We start from the raw sequence: 16917 nt of genomic DNA on the forward strand, positions 1-16917 counted from the left end.
TTCACAGTGCACAACGACACAACAATTTGGACATGCCGCTTCCTCTCCCCGTTTTCTTAGCTTTGTTTACTTAGATCGGTGTGTTAACCAATCCCAGTGCAGCTAATAAACTGCCTAAACAATGGCCTCATCCAGAAAAATACTTACTTGTAAGTAAGTATCCACTGAGTGGAAACAGTGCATCACCCAATCCACCATTGAAGTTAAGGGGCTTGTAAATGAATCATTTGGCAGCCACAAAAGGAGAATGATTCCAAACTGCACAAACAAATCGTTCCCATAGGCTTGTTGGCATAGGCTAGTGTACAAAAAATTCTAATCATGGTATTTCTGCATTTAAACTTTTACTACTGCACTACTATGAGCTTTACCTTTTGCTATAGACATGCAACCCAGCATCCTAATTGTATTTTCTGTGAAAATAATGTCTGTTTGAAAGTAGTGTGTGGGAAAGAGCTCCTGTATTTGTTTCTCTTTCCTCACGATCCTGTTGTTTTTAGCCTATCAGATCTTCCCCTGTTTACATAGGTTCCAGCAGGTTTCCAGAGTTGAACACCATGTTTATATGAGATCCCATGAAGATGCTTGTTTAAACATTCTCCCAGGAATAAGCAAGTACACAGCTTGAAAAGACAACTTCTGAAGCTATATAATATTATGATGCTAACCGCCTTGAAGAAATCTGAAATAATTGAAAGTTTCAAGTACAGCTGGAACACAAAAAGGAAGGAGGATTCCTCTCTCATGCTTATTGAAGGGAATATTTCTGATAAGGCTGTATTTTCATTGGTTGTTCAGAGAGATGCCATTTGAAGGACATCCCCAGCAGCATCTCTTCAGATACTCATTAGATAAGAATCAAAAACTTGAATATCACATAGCCACTTTACCTCTCACCGCTCTACCTGGTTGGAGAGGCACAGGCTCCAGACATGGATATGTCCAAACTACAGTACCAGTCAAAAGTTTGGAAACGTGCCCAAACTTTTAACTGGTACTGTACATTGACCGAGGGCCTCATATACTGTGAAGAGAGATGGTTAAAACCCTTAAGTTCTTCCTTGCTAATTTTCAGTTCATGCAAAGCCCACTGTACACACCCTACCTCAAAATTAGTCTCTTTTTTTCCTCTCTCTTTAACTTTTTATCAGAGAGAAGCAGGTTAGGTGGTCAGTCCTTTCTGGCACGCCTCCAGCTGTAACAAGGTTTGCAGCCTCTATAATTAAATTGCCCTGTGCTGTAACGTGCCGACTCGCCGGAATTCAAAACAGATGTCCTCCCCTTTTTCTCCTCTTACTCCAACCCTCCCGAGACAGACCTGCTTTTAATTTGCCTTTGAGACATAACCCCCATGGAAGCATTTAGCTATCACTTCAAATCCAAAGTAAGTTCACTCTAGAACACAGGCCTGAAACATGCCCAGGAGGAAGTACAAATGAGAACATGCTGCTGATTTCAGATTTTCGGAAAGAAAAGAGGTTAAAGCACCTCTTGCCCTTTTCTTCATTCCGATGTCGCCAGCATTGTGTCTTGTAGCGTTGTGTAGTGTAGTGATTTTACTTTGACCCGGTGCATGGTCAGGTGTGTGAGCGTCTGAGGAAAGTTGCTAGGTATGTAGGGAGGTGTTTTCGAAGTCACCAGACACCAGAGCACCTTACTGCATCACCAGAGCACCTTGCTGCATCACCAGAGCACCTAGCTGCATCACCAGAGCACCTAGCTGCATCACCAGAGCACCTAGCTGCATCACCAGAGCACCTAGCTGCATCACCAGAGCACCTAGCTGCATCACCAGAGCACCTAACTGCATCGTGCAACCACTTTTGTATCCTCTGGGAGCGCAGACCCTGCGCAGTTCTCCCTGTATCTTAGCAACAGAATCCGTATTTCACAACACCATCCACAGCCTCTTAGAGCTTCCCTCCTAAGAAGACCTCTGTTTGCTTTTCATCTCCAGCCCCTTCCTGAATCTCCAGTCTTCCTTGTAAAAACTCAGTATAGATAATTGGGACAGAACTTCATGGCAACATCTTGGGCTGATGTTCCTTCCATACCCACACTTTCACCCCGATGGCCCCCCTAAGTCATTTTTCAGGAAGCGATGGGCCCCAATGCTGTGGTCAAGATCTCTTTCTAGACCCAATGGGATGGGGTAGGTTGTATAGATAGATATTGTTTAGATATAACTTATTTTCTAACATCCAATGACAATTTTGAATCACACTTGCTTACCATCATTTCATAGTATCATATTACGTGAGAGTTGTGATGAGAAGAACGTGATGTGTTCAAATAAAGATGCTGGATTTAGGTCAGTTGTAGAGACGTTGGATAAACCAATGTCTAGAGCAGGGTGTATTTGTGAGGTGTAAACTGATACTTGGCCAAGACTTCAATGTTTAAATTAAGATTTTTGGTTTGTTTTAATGATAACCAACCATAAGAACTCAGTCTGGACATCATCCTCTGCACAGAGCTGTAGAATGTGTAGTACTGTAAACAAGAGGTATACAATGGTAATATGTACTGTTTATTTAAGTTAGCCTAATGGCAAGATAGAGTGATGTTCTTACACAGAAACTAACAGATACATGAAAACAAGTATTTGCTCTTTCTAATTTCACTGAAGAGCATTGAAATGACATTCAGCTAGTCTAGAGACAACCACCTGCATCTCTAGATTCCATTGGTCTCATCATCTTTGACAGTGAAACGGACAAGAAATATAGCTGTTTCATCTTTTGTTTAAAGATGAAATATAAAAGTATTTCCCTCTCTTTTTGTTTCACAGTAGATAGTCAGTCTCCACAATAACCCAGAAAGGCCACAGACAAGGGCTATACAGAGCTCTAGAAGCTTGGCTCTATGCCTCAGTATTGGACAGTGAATGGACCAAGGCCAATTTCCCAGTGTTCTGTCTCATTTGCATGGTTAATGGTCATAGATAATCGGCCATGGCGTTTCATATTGCACATTTATATTGCGCTGCATTGTCAGGATCCTTTTAAACAACAGGGTGCTTGTGCAGTTTGTTTTGTAGAGTCAGACCACCACTGTTGGACAGCTGTTTTTTTTTTTAATCATCAGCCTCTGTATAGAAAATGTCAGATTGATCCATTAAGGGAAAGACACAAGTAAAACATTAGTGTTATCTTTAAGGACTATGATTGAAGCTTAGCCCTGACCAGCAGAGTAGCCGTTGATTATTTGAGGAACCGTCACGGAAAGACAAACTGGGAAGCTAATCTTAACAGCTGATTTTGCTGTTTCAGACTCAGTTATAAACCTTCAGTTCCAGTTCTACAACTTCACTGGAAGTGTGTGGAGTCACAGAGGCCCAGGTTTTTCTTTGTCCCAGCCTGGGGGTTTGCCTGAAGCTAGGCCTGTAGGGGTGAGGAGGTATGAGAGGGGAGATAGGAGCAACTGGGTCTAATCTTACCAGGGCTGTGTTTTCCTTAAAACTCAAGCTTTTGTGTCATCATTGGAATTGATCCAGTCTTCTAATGAGACCTAATGAATGTTGAGTCAAAAATGACCATCCAGTTTGAATGAAAGTAAAACAATATGAAGGCAGTCTCTTACCATAATGGGATGGAAATTGACTTGCTGACGATTTTGTGTCTTTGTTCGATCGATCGGCCCATTCAAATCAGCAAATGGTTTTTGCATGAAGAACAATGCCAATCAGCGTGACTGTGGTGTGGTGTATGGGATATAGACCCAGGGCCAGGCTTTGTGAGATTGCTTGAAAGCAAGCAGAGGGTTTCTGCTCTGCATCATGCTGTTCTGCAAATGAATGATCCTCATTGAAAACAGCCTGGCCTAGCCAAGCTGTGCTTGGCTTTGTCTGGACACAACCTTAGGATGAACCCTACAGTTTGCCCCGCTCGCACCCTCTGTGTTTACAGTATAGCTGCCTGTTGGGGCGAGAGTAATAGGTTTTTCTCTCTTCGCTCTTCACACAAATAATGCTTTTACCCCTCTTATGATGGCTTAAGCAGATTTTTAAAAATACATTTGACTATGAAACTCTTGTTTCTTTTGAATTCTTTCTCAGAAGCTCAGTATAAAATTGACTGGATGAGATAGTGCTTATGTTGAATACTTGAAAACCTAATATGCTGAATATATCCTTTTATTCTGTACCAATGACCTTGAGCCTAGGATTCCCGCAGAGTTCATCCCACAAAGCTGCATAGCTTAACGCTCAGCCAGAGGAGCCTGTCCACCTTGCTCTGTGTTAATTTGGTGTCAGTGCTAACGGTTCACGTTGTTTAATACCAAGGGCATTCATGCTTAGATGACCTGTCAGTCCTCTCCATTGCTTGGTTCAGTGGTGGACCTGCCTTGGTCAGTATCCCTGTAGACTTTGATAAATGGGGCATGTTTTCGCAGTGATGTAGACCGGTTAATTGATTGCTTGCCGTCGTGGGTATAATGATGTGCCATATTGGCTGCCTGGCATCATTATCTTAACTTGTACCTCTTGCCATTGTCTTAATTAATTAAGGAATGAATGAGAACATGCACTGTATGAAGGAAGAATCTTGTCTACTTGATCAACATGCATTTCTCTAACTTTGAACTGTGAAGAAACTTGCATTCTTCACTGGAGCGTTTTGCTCAGCTCTGGGCAATTTCCACTGATGTAAAAGATGTCACCCCCACAGAAAACCCTTTTCCACACAACAGACATTCTGGTTTAGCAATCCACTGTGAAATAAAATGCCCCTTATTATTATTTTTTTTTTTACAAAATAATTAAACTGTGACAATGCCTAATTTGTTTCACCTGTTACCATAGACCCTTTGAAATAGCACCTCTTGGTGCTGGGTGACCCTTTAGATGACATTTGATGTGAAGCTTCAGATTTATTATCTGATGGACTTCTCTGTGCCATGCAGCTGTCAGGTGGAGTCCAGTGTAGCTGCCCTGTCAGGGGGAGTCCAGTGTAGCTGCCCTGTCAGGGGGAGTCCAGTGTAGCTGCCCTGTCAGGGGGAGTCCAGTGTAGCTGCCCTGTCAGGGGGAGTCCAGTGTAGCTTCCCTGTCTGGGGGAGTCCAGTGTAGCTGCCCTGTCAGGGGGAGTCCAGTGTAGCTGCCCTGTCTGGGGGAGTCCAGTGTAGCTGCCCTGTCAGGGGGAGTCCAGTGTAGCTGCCCTGTCAGGGGGAGTCCAGTGTAGCTTCCCTGTCTGGGGGAGTCCAGTGTAGCTGCCCTGTCAGGGGGAGTCCAGTGTAGCTGCCCTGTCAGGGGGAGTCCAGTGTAGCTGCCCTGTCAGGGGGAGTCCAGTGTAGCTGCCCTGTCAGGGGGAGTCCAGTGTAGCTGCCCTGTCAGGGGGAGTCCAGTGTAGCTGCCCTGTCAGGGGGAGTCCAGTGTAGCTGCCCTGTCAGGGGGAGTCCAGTGTAGCTGCCCTGTCTGGGGGAGTCCAGTGTAGCTGCCCTGTCAGGGGGAGTCCAGTGTAGCTGCCCTGTCTGGGGGAGTCCAGTGTAGCTGCCCTGTCAGGGGGAGTCCAGTGTAGCTGCCCTGGGAGTGGAGGGTGAAGAGGGGCAACCCCAGGCTCTTATCTCAAATTCTTGTGATGAAAATTGAATGGGGTCTTATGATACCTGTTGACCTGAATTCTGATTTATGTCTTTCTTCATCCCTCCCTCTTTCTCATTGGTGTGTTTGGTTGACAGTTACACAGCTGAGTTTAAAGAGCTTTAGAAACCAAGCAGTGCATGTTCTTAATAGCCTCTGCTGTTCCCAGCTCATACAGTACAGGACAGAGTGAAGTTTCTATACATTTTCTTGCAATTGTATTCATTCTGTACTGCCCTTTGTGTTATTTCTGTGTTTGTGCGTGGGAAGGCCAACCAAACTTGGAGGAACATTTTTATATTTGCATAAACCACCCTGGCCATTTCAAGCTCACCATACATTAGGAGATAGATGGCAGTAAGTTAAACCTGTGGGTAAATAATGTTGTTTGTTTCCATGTTGAGAACAGTCAGAACTATGGAAGATGTTGATCCAGTGGATCAAAATGGATCCCATCTGTCTTATTTGGTTGGGAAATTCTTCTCATAGTTAAACATGTATTTTCTGCCAAGAGCCACAGCTTAAACAGTCAGTTTAAAGACACAGACTTGTTACCGTGTTATTAATCAACCTGCCACTGATGACTAATGTTCATATGAGTTATGCACTGCGATGGATAATATCCTAAGACGTGCTGGGATGGCTTTTTCTTGTGATTTGATCCATAAAAAAGTGTTTTATTTGTCATGTGGGCAGTATAACATTCTGAACAAAGACATTCTTAGGACATGGCAGTACAGCAGCAGACATATAAAAATAGTAGTAGGCCTACATTTGTTTGACATTAACATTGCCCCCTGTTTATATGTGTATATTAACATCTCACCTTTACATCATAGTTCTAAAGTGGAGATTTAAACAGCAAGTGCGCTCAAGAACAAAAGGCAATCTACTGTATACTAGAATATTAGATATGGGACTCCCTCAACTGCACAATTCTGACTTTTCTCCTTGCTTTGGACTGTCAGTTATTCCAAAAGACTATTTGTAGCTGCTAACACGCTAATAATGCTTGTATAATTCAGCCCTGGTTGGCTGGCTAGGCTATTGCAAACTGTTGACAGGATTGCATCTCATATCCTTCCTAGACCCCCTCTGGTGATGTCAGGCATAGGCAGTTTCCTCAGGTTATCTAGAAGCTTCTTGTTAAGACAGGAATAAATGAATGGGAGGTATGATTGAAGCAATGTCCAATAAGCTTCGTCCTTATCATATCTGATTCTGCTGTATCTCATGGCAACATAGGATATATGAGGACATATTGTGAAGGTGACCTGGTTGGTCAGGGTCTAATAAGGCTGGACGCACTGTTCTACAGCGTTTGTCTATGTCTCTGTACATCACTTTATCAGCTCTTGAGATTGAAGTATATAGCTGTTAAAAGTTATGTTTTCACGGCGCCCCTGGGGCTCATTGGATAGAACACATACCACAGGGCTGAGACTTGCCCTCAGTCTCCCCTAGATTTCCTGTCTAGTCTCTATCTCTGTTCAGGCAAAGGCAAAAAAATAGGGCCTAAATATACATCTTTAAAAAGGGTAATCTACCCCTCTCTCTCCATTTATCCATCCACTTAAGGAACAACTTGTCTCTGACAGATGGGGATGTTCTGGACAACCATACTGTAGCATATGCTCTCCATGCTCTGGGGTTTGTCTTTCCTTTCTGCTTCTTTCCCTTTTCATGTTTCCTTCGCTTTCTTTTCCCTTTTTTATTATTCCTTTCCCCGTCCTTTTCCCTTGTATCTTTCCTTACTTCTTTTCTCTTTGCTTTTCATTGCCCTTTTTCTTCCCTTTCTCCTCTTTGCTCCTTTTCCTTTCAACCTCCCCCCTTCCTCCCTGTATTCGCTCCTCTCCATAGGCATCTCTGCATACAACACAGTCCAAGACGCTGTGCGGTACCCAGGCAGCCAGACACAAACACTGATTTTTTCCCACAGTCTCAAAGATACACAGGGAACTGTATGCTACTATTCTGGTCAAAAGTCAGTAAGAGGACTAACCAGGAGGGGTTGGTGTAAGCAACATGGTAGGACATTGTACCTGGAGCATATGAAGTTACTGAAAGCAGCCTTGTGCTTAGTCCTATCCTGATACTACATATCAGTGCCTGGGGAATAAGGGATTTGAGTAGGTTTCTGGCAGACCACTAGTGGTCCCAAAGGTCGTCAGTGTGGTCTACATTTGTATTTCTGACCAATTCTTAACATTAACCAAACGTTTATGTCTGTCAGTGGAATGCGGGCTTAGTTCACTTGAGAATAGCTTGGTTGATACAAACACACTTTAGCATTACTGGCAGGGAGATTTGTTTTTCAGTGTGTGCTCGGTGAACGTGGTTCTTATTCATGTTGAATTTTGCAGAGTGTGTCCCTCTTTGTTGCTCATACACATGTTTTCCTGCTCCAATCTCATTTGCTGCGTCCATAATGGATGAGCTGGGCGGGTGTAGCGAGGTCAACAGCAGATCACTGAACTGTACTGTATGTATCTGAGCTACAGCAGCTGGGGCTGGCACCAAGACTCAGGCCTATTGGACTGAATCTCATGCACAGGGCAACACTGGCTTGCATAAAGCATCGAACCAAGGAAACGATAGCCCAGCTGTCTTCCTGCCTGCCTGTTGATGCCTGATGTAAGAGTATATTTTAATAGACAATGTTATTGGTGTAGTTGATAATAGCAGGGGCATAAATTCACCCAGCGTGTGTGTTTGTGAGGCAGGTGTTGTGGCGACTGTCCAGGTAGTGACAACATGAGCATTTGATTGGAGGGCAATCTCTGCTAAACCATTGCTGTCGATATGAATGACTGTGGCAATTCATGCTGAAATGTTAGTTTTTTTTTGTCAAAATATGATACTGTCATAAAATCATAATCGAATTACCTTTTACTATAATTTCGGGAGGCAACATGGCTGACACAACCATGCCAGAATATGATGCATGGATGCCGCTTAGAGGTAGGTGTCTCTCTCCCAAGACATTGTGAAGGTCATAGACATAAGACCGTTCAAATTTGAGGGGTTTGTTCAAAATATATTGTAACAACCCTATCATCACAATATGCATTATAGTTTCCTGTTATTACCCAGTTCCCTCAGACCTGTAACTGTGTAGCCACAGGGGAAGTATATTGCTTGTAAACTGTAGGAGGTTCGACACCTAATGTCTGTTTGCCTGTTATGCTTAACTATTCAGTGGCCAGACAAGAGGGCCATAAAGGTTAGTGTTAGAGACAACCAACAGAACAAACAGAGGTACACCGCACAGTAGCAGAACACTCAGATATGTTTGTCCGGAGATGATGCTCTGGCTGTCAAAGAGGATCTGTTCTTTGTCTGCTTCCCGTCCATGTAGAATCTCAATGTAGGTCTATGGCAAATGTGGTTGTACCTTGGGAAGGGATGGTGCTGGTTTTGAAAACCTTATACTGTACGCTAAAATGAAGCTAGTCACACGTCCTGACGGACACCATTCATAGTTGCAATTGTCATGATGCCCCCGAATGGATCCCGGCAAGTCGTAATTCAATCTAAACTGACAGATCCTGCGCTCCCTCAGTCAAATGCAAAGTATAATTCAGTTGTGGCTGAAGAGAAAGAAGTTCTCACTTAGATCTCACTTCAGTGATGCTTTCCATATGTGTTTTGACTGTGGCTCGAGTTAAGAAAACATTGTGTTTGATAAGACACAGTGTGTCAGTCCTGACATCCTTATATGGAGCTCTTTTACTACTTAACATGAGATCCTGGAGGGAGTAGAGCAGCTAGCTATCGCAGTAGGGCTTGTTCACAGGCAGCATGGCAGAGGTTGATAACGGCAGCATACTTAGTCTTCCATAATGGAGCTCACTAACGTTACACGTACATGCTGTGGACACACGTTTGCACACGTCCACACGGCAATAACCTCCACGGGGCCGTTCAGTCTGAGAACCAGCATGGGCCAGACTACTCACGAGGGAGGGATGTGACTCCATGCAGGATTTGGTAATGGGAAGGAAACATGGGCTCAGTGGGACTGCTCTGGCAGTCAGTCCCAGCTAGCCCTCTCCCCAACCCTGTCTCCCTTGCCCCGTTGCACCCACCCCTGTCCCCCAAGGGCCTGGCTCTTTCCATTGTCCCTCTGCCAACAGTTAAAAGTGTTGCAACGTCTCGTAATTAAAGAAAGCAACCAGTGTGAGTGAGTGGTTTGAGTTTTGCTACAGTGTGTGTTTATAATTAGTTTCAACAACCACATGGTAGTGTTAAAGTAAATGGCTTTGTGTGAGCCGACACTGGGTGACTGGGCTTCGTAAATCTGCTTTATTGATATTTTCAGCATATGTTTATGGCCCAGCCAATGCCAGATTTCCACTCGTTTAAAACACTAACCCTGGTACACGGGTTCTTGTAAAGTTTGTACCGTGCTGTACAAAGGCATGTGACTCTCAAACTATGATGTGTTGGCATTTTCACATCAAATCCTCCAGTCACAAACATAAATTGATGTGATGACAGGCAGCTGGCGATGCATGAACGCTCTCTCTCTTTAAAACTGAATGAGAAATCCCCCGTGTTTGGGCTCAGCATCAGCCGTGATAACCGAGGTTCACATTAGCAGCTTTGTCGCCTCAGTGTCGACGGTTCCAAACACTGGGGAGGAAACAATGCTGCTTACTGTCCACTCTCTGGTCCCACTGCTAGATCCATTAGCCATCAAGAGGTGAACCATGTGAATCGTGGCGAAGACATCGAACAATTAATGTGGCTACAAATAGATCAACGCCATCCATCTCCCACTCAGCTCGAGCTGTTGCCATGTAAACACTAATCTGGCTTCTCGCCTTGCTCTCAGCGTTCACAGCTAACATGTCAGAACTGACACAACAGAGCTGGTCTGGTGGTTACATGCATGGGCGTATCTGGCCCTATTTTGGGGGGGCTGGAGCCCCCCTAAAAGTTTCATTGCTGGGTCACAGGAAAAATAATAGGGATTATCTAGGGGCTTAGCCCCCCCAAAAGTGGGAACCTAGATTTGCCCTTGGATAAATGAGAACTGTTGGTGTTCTCATTTAAGGTGTGGTTGGCTTTTTCTGTTGTTGGATGAAATTCAAGGGTGTTCTAATAATGGATGTGTTGTAAGTCATGGAGATCACAAATTCAATGTGTTTATCGTTGCTGCAGTATCAACCCAGATGTTCTATGTAAAGTGTTTGTTTGTGAATGCCTTCCATGCAGGTGAGCACAGAGGCTACCCACAGTATACCTTCCCCATGTAAATGAAATGTGGCCGTACATGTAAAACGATAGGTGATATACTTGTTGGAAGACAATATCTGACAGTGAATACAAACCGGTTTGTATCAATGCTCTCAGCATGAGCATATTCTTTTGCTCAAACTAAGCTGGGCTAATCTATACAGGTTTAAATATAGAACTTGTACGTCTGCCTGGTGCACTGTCCTGTTTTTGCATTTGTGTGTGTGTGGGGAGATTAGGCTTTAGAAATTAAACGTCTCATCCATGACTAAGTGTATTGTTGTTTACAGTGTTGTCATTTTATAAATGCACACACGCTGTCATGCAGGCACACATGTTATGGGGGTTGGTAATGAAGCATCATAGCTCGTCTCTCGGGCTAAAGTGAATTGGTGGTGCATTCGGGGTTGTGTGCGTGGCTGGCGGAGCGTGGCTGTGGTGTTTGATCTCTTCGAGCCTGAGCAGTCTCTGGCTTTCTGCTCAGTGTACCGTACCTGGCTGTGGGACAGCTTCTGGAGACCCAAACACGGTAGCAGCAGCACATCTAGCCTGCAGTGGCAGGACGTGGAGCAGATCCGAAGGCAGGCCTGTGTTGTCTGTGTACAGAGATCTAAGGGGCTGATATACAGGCCAGAAGAGCCACCGTGTCTTGTTTTTTTTGGTACAGCATTCAGAGTATGCCCACATCCCCCAACACAGTAGAACATAGAAGGTAGAAGGGGACATTCATACTCACTCCCTTTTCGTCCATGTTTGGTATTCCTGGTATTTCAACAGTTAGGTGATTTCTCTATACCTCCCCTGCTTATTCTTTCTTTCTCCCTCTGTTTTTATTGTTTGTTTTCTCTCTCTTTTACTACTGGGAGGGATACATTGGCTGAGATTCCTGCTTCTATTCTTGAGGAGACCATTTTTCACCCCTGTATACTGTATGTGGTATATAATATAGTTGTTATAATCTTAAACTCTTCAACCTCTCTCAACTGTTTCATCTGAAACGACAGCATGCATATTTCATTTATTCTGAGTTGGTACAGCCGCTGTCTTGATAGGGTAAACAACAGTGAGACTGGCCCAGCTCTATATCAGTCTAGACTCATACGATTAAATAAGCCTATATCAATACTATATTATGAGAAGATTTGTTCTCTGTTCATGAGACTATGGTCTAACTAGCCTTAGGGATGTTTATGTTTTTATCTATCTGTGCATGTCAAAAGTATAATACAATCTCTTATTGTAGACTGCCAACTGACATGAGGGGAAGAAAAAAAAAGTATGCTCAGGAGTACTAAAATTAGGCAAATGGAGATAAACATTAGTTCTCTTTCCTCTTGGGCTATATTTGGCAGGGCCTGCACATTGATCCTGGTCTTTAGTCTGTTAAAACCTTTCTCTTTTAAAGAAGAGTGCAATGCCTGCAGAAATGCTGAAATAAAGCCAAATGAGTCGCCAAAGTACCTTCTCATTGTGTTGCATAACTGCACGTCTTCTGCAACATGTCTGTCGTTTGCATTCTGTGAGTACACAGTGGCTGCCTTCTTCCAACGTGACGGAACACAGGAGACTAGAATAGTTTCTGCGACACTGATCCCTTCGAAGGCAAGAAGAACAAACACGTTTGCTACAGACGACACCCACTGTGGAGAATCGAGAGTGGACACTCAGGAAAAGTGCGGTTTGAATAGTGTGAACAAAGTTGTCAGTATTTGCAGTGCCGAACGGCGAAACAACCTGTCTTTGCTGCTGCATCTTGGGAGATGGTACTCGTTAACGAGCCACCAAGCGCCTGTAAGCAACAGGGCAAAGCGTCTAATTCAATTAAGAGACTGCTAGCCACCAAGGAGCCAATCCCGAGCGGCCAATAGAACTTCATCCCGCCATGCTCGAACAGTGGCCTCAAACAGAGCTGTGGCTCCAAATGAGCTCATTTCTATAATCTCCAATTGATTGTGATGGTTTCTCTCTCTCTGACCACATCCGCAGATTGCAGACTGATAAGCTTCTACCTATTTTCAAGGGTGGCGGCGTTGGCATCGTAAGGTTGTTCAGTGGTGGCTGTGAAATGTTTCGCTGTTAATTGAAAAGCTTTTATCTAGATTACTGGTAAATGTGGGGCCGCAAAGCCAGGGTTGATCAGGCACCTTCAAGGTCAGAGCACTTTGAGTCTGCAGCTGCTCAATGAACACACTAAAATCAGGCCTTTTTGACCTGCTGAGTGCTCTTGGTCAAGTAGGGCTATCATAACGGAGCGCAGCGGGTCTGCTTAGCGCCCTTTTCTTTTCCACCATCATAACCCTATTAATCAGTTGTTTTAGTCTGTATCTACTATCATGCTCTTTGGCAACACTCTTTTAATTGGAGGTTTAATGGAAGGAGAGCCTCAGTTCCTCACCTCCCATTAAGCATGTAAAAACTCAACTTGACGTTGCTTTTGTTCAAGGGGTGTGTTTACCCATTGGATAGTTATTTGTTGACCTCCGTCTTGTCCGTTCCGTGTACGTGTTCACGTGTCCTGCCTCTCCTGGACGGTCTACTCTGCTTCCGTTGCCATGGGAGGAATTGATAGATGATTATGGATGTTTGAAGACCATGTTTGTGCATGTTGCATGAATGCGGCCTTGCGTTCTTTCCGGCTGGGGCTGGGTTTGGAGCCGCTGGGGCTGAAGCTGGCTGCAGGAGCCCTTTGGCCCAGTGTTGCATAAGCAGAGCCCAGCTGAGGCTCACAGGACTGCTGCCATGCGCCACGGAGCACAGCTCCACTTAATGACATCAGGCACAGGGAACACACAGACTCCTATTGACCAGACCCTAGCTCTCTCTCTCCCTCTCCCTCTCCCTGCCACTCCACACACACAACAAACACAACAGCAATCTATTTGAGCTATAACGTGATCACATGTTGAGACTGGACTAGCATCCCTCGGTGATCTGAGACACCTGACAGGGCATCGCCAGGCTAGCTTATGAATAAGATCTCAATTTTTTATAAGCTCTATGGACACTTCTAGTCAGTCCTTAACGGGAGGTTCTTTTTTCCCTTAAGAGTTCTGAGGTGCCATCAAAAGTTACAGGCGTTGTAAAAAACAGGCAGGTCCTTACTTGAGCGTGTCAGCCGCATTTTTTGTGAAGAATGAGTCGCCTGAAAGCACTGTGCTTGTTTACCTCACAAAGCTGGTCAGCCTTCAGTTTAGTGTGAAAGAGATTACCATATCCCTATGGCCTCTGCCCTCCACCAACCAGGAAATGATTGCTCATTTGAATGGACTAATTACTACAAGTGCAGTGACACTCATTAGGGCTCGGAGAAATCCGCTCTGTCCGCATTAATAATTGGGGATTGTGTCTCCTTAGCAACACATTGATTCCGAGCCCTTTCCCTCCCTCCAACTGTTGTTATTGTGATCTGTAGTTTGATATGTGGGCTGTGAGAGGGGAGGACATCATGCACACCCTGTAACTATTGCCTGTTCAAGTGATGAAAAGTAATGCTGCAGGAAAGATATCTGTTTCTTGTAAAAGGTGAGCAGATCTTTCCTTTAGTTGTTTCAGAAGTGTAAAGAGGCTGCGTGTTGGTAGTTAGAGTCAACTATGACACCATCGCAGTTGGCAGGAAACAGTGATTTGTGTGGCAGGTTGATCCTGGACTGGACTTGGATCAGCCCTGGTGCAGAGCCTTGCACTCCTACAGCGTGACAGACGAGGCGAGGGAGAGGGAAAAGAGGGCTACAGATTGGGGCTGGGGGAAGTCACATGATCGCAGCTGGGCTCCCTGTACGATCTAGCATCGCTGGAGTGAAAGGAAGGGTCGCAAGGGAAACATGAGGAAAGTAAACAATGGAACAAGAAGTGCCCTTTTTGTAGGGGGGGGGGGGGGGGTCTCTCCTGGGAGCTATACTAATCACTGATGGAGCCGTCGAAGACACCTGCACACTTTGGAGTGCCCTAGCAAACTAAAGTACTGTGTCCTCCTTTAGGCTACTTCACTGCAATTTAAAGTCACCTCTATCTCAGACAAGCTCTATGACAGGCAGGATGAACAGGGTCATGCTCGGTCTTGGACACTTATGATGATTTAATCACTATTTAACACAGAGGACCCTGTGTGCACACAGAGACTGTGTGCGTTTGTGTGTTTGTGTTGGTTAGGTTTTCTGGAAAAAGGGTATCCTAGAGAAATTGTCCCCTTTCATGTTTCAGTTATTGTCGAAGTGTGCATAGCTGTATTTTCAGAAGTACATTTGTTTTTTATCATGAGTACAATGCAATGTACAGTTTGTGAGGAAATTGGATTTGAGTGCTGGCTGTTGACTTCAAAGGGCCCCTGAGAGCCCTTTTGCCCCATGCCATAGTGTTTGAAATGAGGCTATATTTAGAGTGACTTTCAGTCTCTCTCTCTCTCTCTCTCTCTCTCTCTCTCTTTGTATTTTGAAGTGAGAGATGAAAAACAATTCTTGTCTGATGGTGGCCCCACCTTTTCTTTTTCAAAGGTATGATTCAGACATTGACCTTTCTGGCCCAACAGGCCCCATCACATCTGTATTGGAAATCTCCCTGTGTCCTCAGACGGACTGTTCGATTGAACAGTGAATTTAACAGTCAACCAAAAGACTGTTCTCCCACTGTCCCCTGCCCCCGTCTCCAGACCTTCATCCTCTCTGATTTCGCCCTACCGTCTGTAACAGGTCACATGAAGATGTGTTTGTGGAACACAAGATGGAATTGTAACTGAGGAAGTTCCTGGAGGAGAGGTGTGGCTCGGATATAATTGGGAACAGCAGTGCTTTGTATTGTCTGATGTAATATGTTTGTGTGTGTGTGCGCGCATTTAAGACATTTCGTGTTTTTTGCCTCCTTGGCATTATGGTGCTAATGGATTCAATTCAATACAAAAAGGCATTTAGCTTTTTTTGTTCCTTCAGCTGGTTTGAATGTGAGGCAGGTCAAACCTCAAGCTCAGGGAGGAAAGCCTTCTTGTTTGCATCGTCGTGCAACATCTTCCAAAGAACAAAATTAACCACAGATTTTTTCCCCCGTATATAATAGTACACAGTTTGATAAAAATGTAATTAGTATACAGGATGAAGAAATGTTCTGGAGAGGTCATTACAGATATGATTTAGTGAAGGGTTGGTCTTGGAGTGTGTCAAATACCATAACCCGAATAGAAAAAAAGTCAATGCAGATTTTATGACATCAAAAATTAATAAAATAACATACAGCGTGTAAATAGTATGTTATCTGGATGTGAGCTAAAATCATGAAAGTGAAACTACTGATGGACAGCATTGGTGCTTGGCTGGTGCTTGTAGTGCTACCTCTCTAGTGTCACAGGGCCCGGGGTGAAAGGTCTGGAACATTTCAGTCCAAGGCCATGCAGCACCACGGTGCTGAGCCCACACAGTCGTAGAACGCCTGCTCACAGTAATCAGCTAGCTGCACATGACTTGCATTTATTCTAAGAGCCTACAATGGGTCTCATTGTACTGACCTAGGAGAGTCTGCAGTAAGGAATCACTTAGAAAATGATATCAAACCACAGTCAGATACCCTACTGATGATGGCTGGCTCCTCGTCGAGAAAAGTGGTGAAATGCATTGATGGTAAACAGTTATTAGTCAACATTTCTTGTCAGAAGACCCACCAAGTGGACAGGTGTTATAGCCGGGGAGCAATGGACACGCAGGAAGTATAGAAATGGTGCTGTGTGCTGGGAAGAGTTAGTGAAGAAGGGGAAAGGGAAGCAGAGGCCAGAAGGGGAGGGAAGGAGAGAACAGAACAGGGGAGGGAATGAGAGGAAAGATGAGGGGAGGAAAGGAAAAGTGGTGGACAGGGGAAGGGAGGGGAGACGAGGAAAGGAGGCCAGAGGAGAAGAAAGACAAGTGTAGAGGAGGGGAGGGAAGGAGAGGAAATGGGAGAGAAAAGAAGGGAAGAAGACAGAGGAGAGAGAGGAGGTGACAAGGAGAGGAGAGCGTGAGTGAAAGAGAGGGGAGGGGATAAGACGACAAGGAGGGTAAAATGGGGACTCGGCAGGATAGGTAAATATTGACACCCAGGCTGCTTCGCTCCCTGGAGATTTTATGGTTCCTGCTGGTAAT

General features: G+C 44.6%; 1 protein-coding gene across 2 annotated transcripts in view; it reads left to right on the forward strand.

Moving 5' to 3' along the window:
• adcy5 (adenylate cyclase 5) overlaps nt 1–16917 on the forward strand; it is a 46938-nt gene that overhangs the window by 3917 nt on the left and 26104 nt on the right. The gene's annotated exons all lie outside the window — the stretch shown is intronic.

Source organism: Hypomesus nipponensis, chromosome 23, assembly GCF_054491055.1.
Source record: "Hypomesus nipponensis isolate SF chromosome 23, ASM5449105v1, whole genome shotgun sequence".
NCBI classification, from domain to species: domain Eukaryota; kingdom Metazoa; phylum Chordata; class Actinopteri; order Osmeriformes; family Osmeridae; genus Hypomesus; species Hypomesus nipponensis.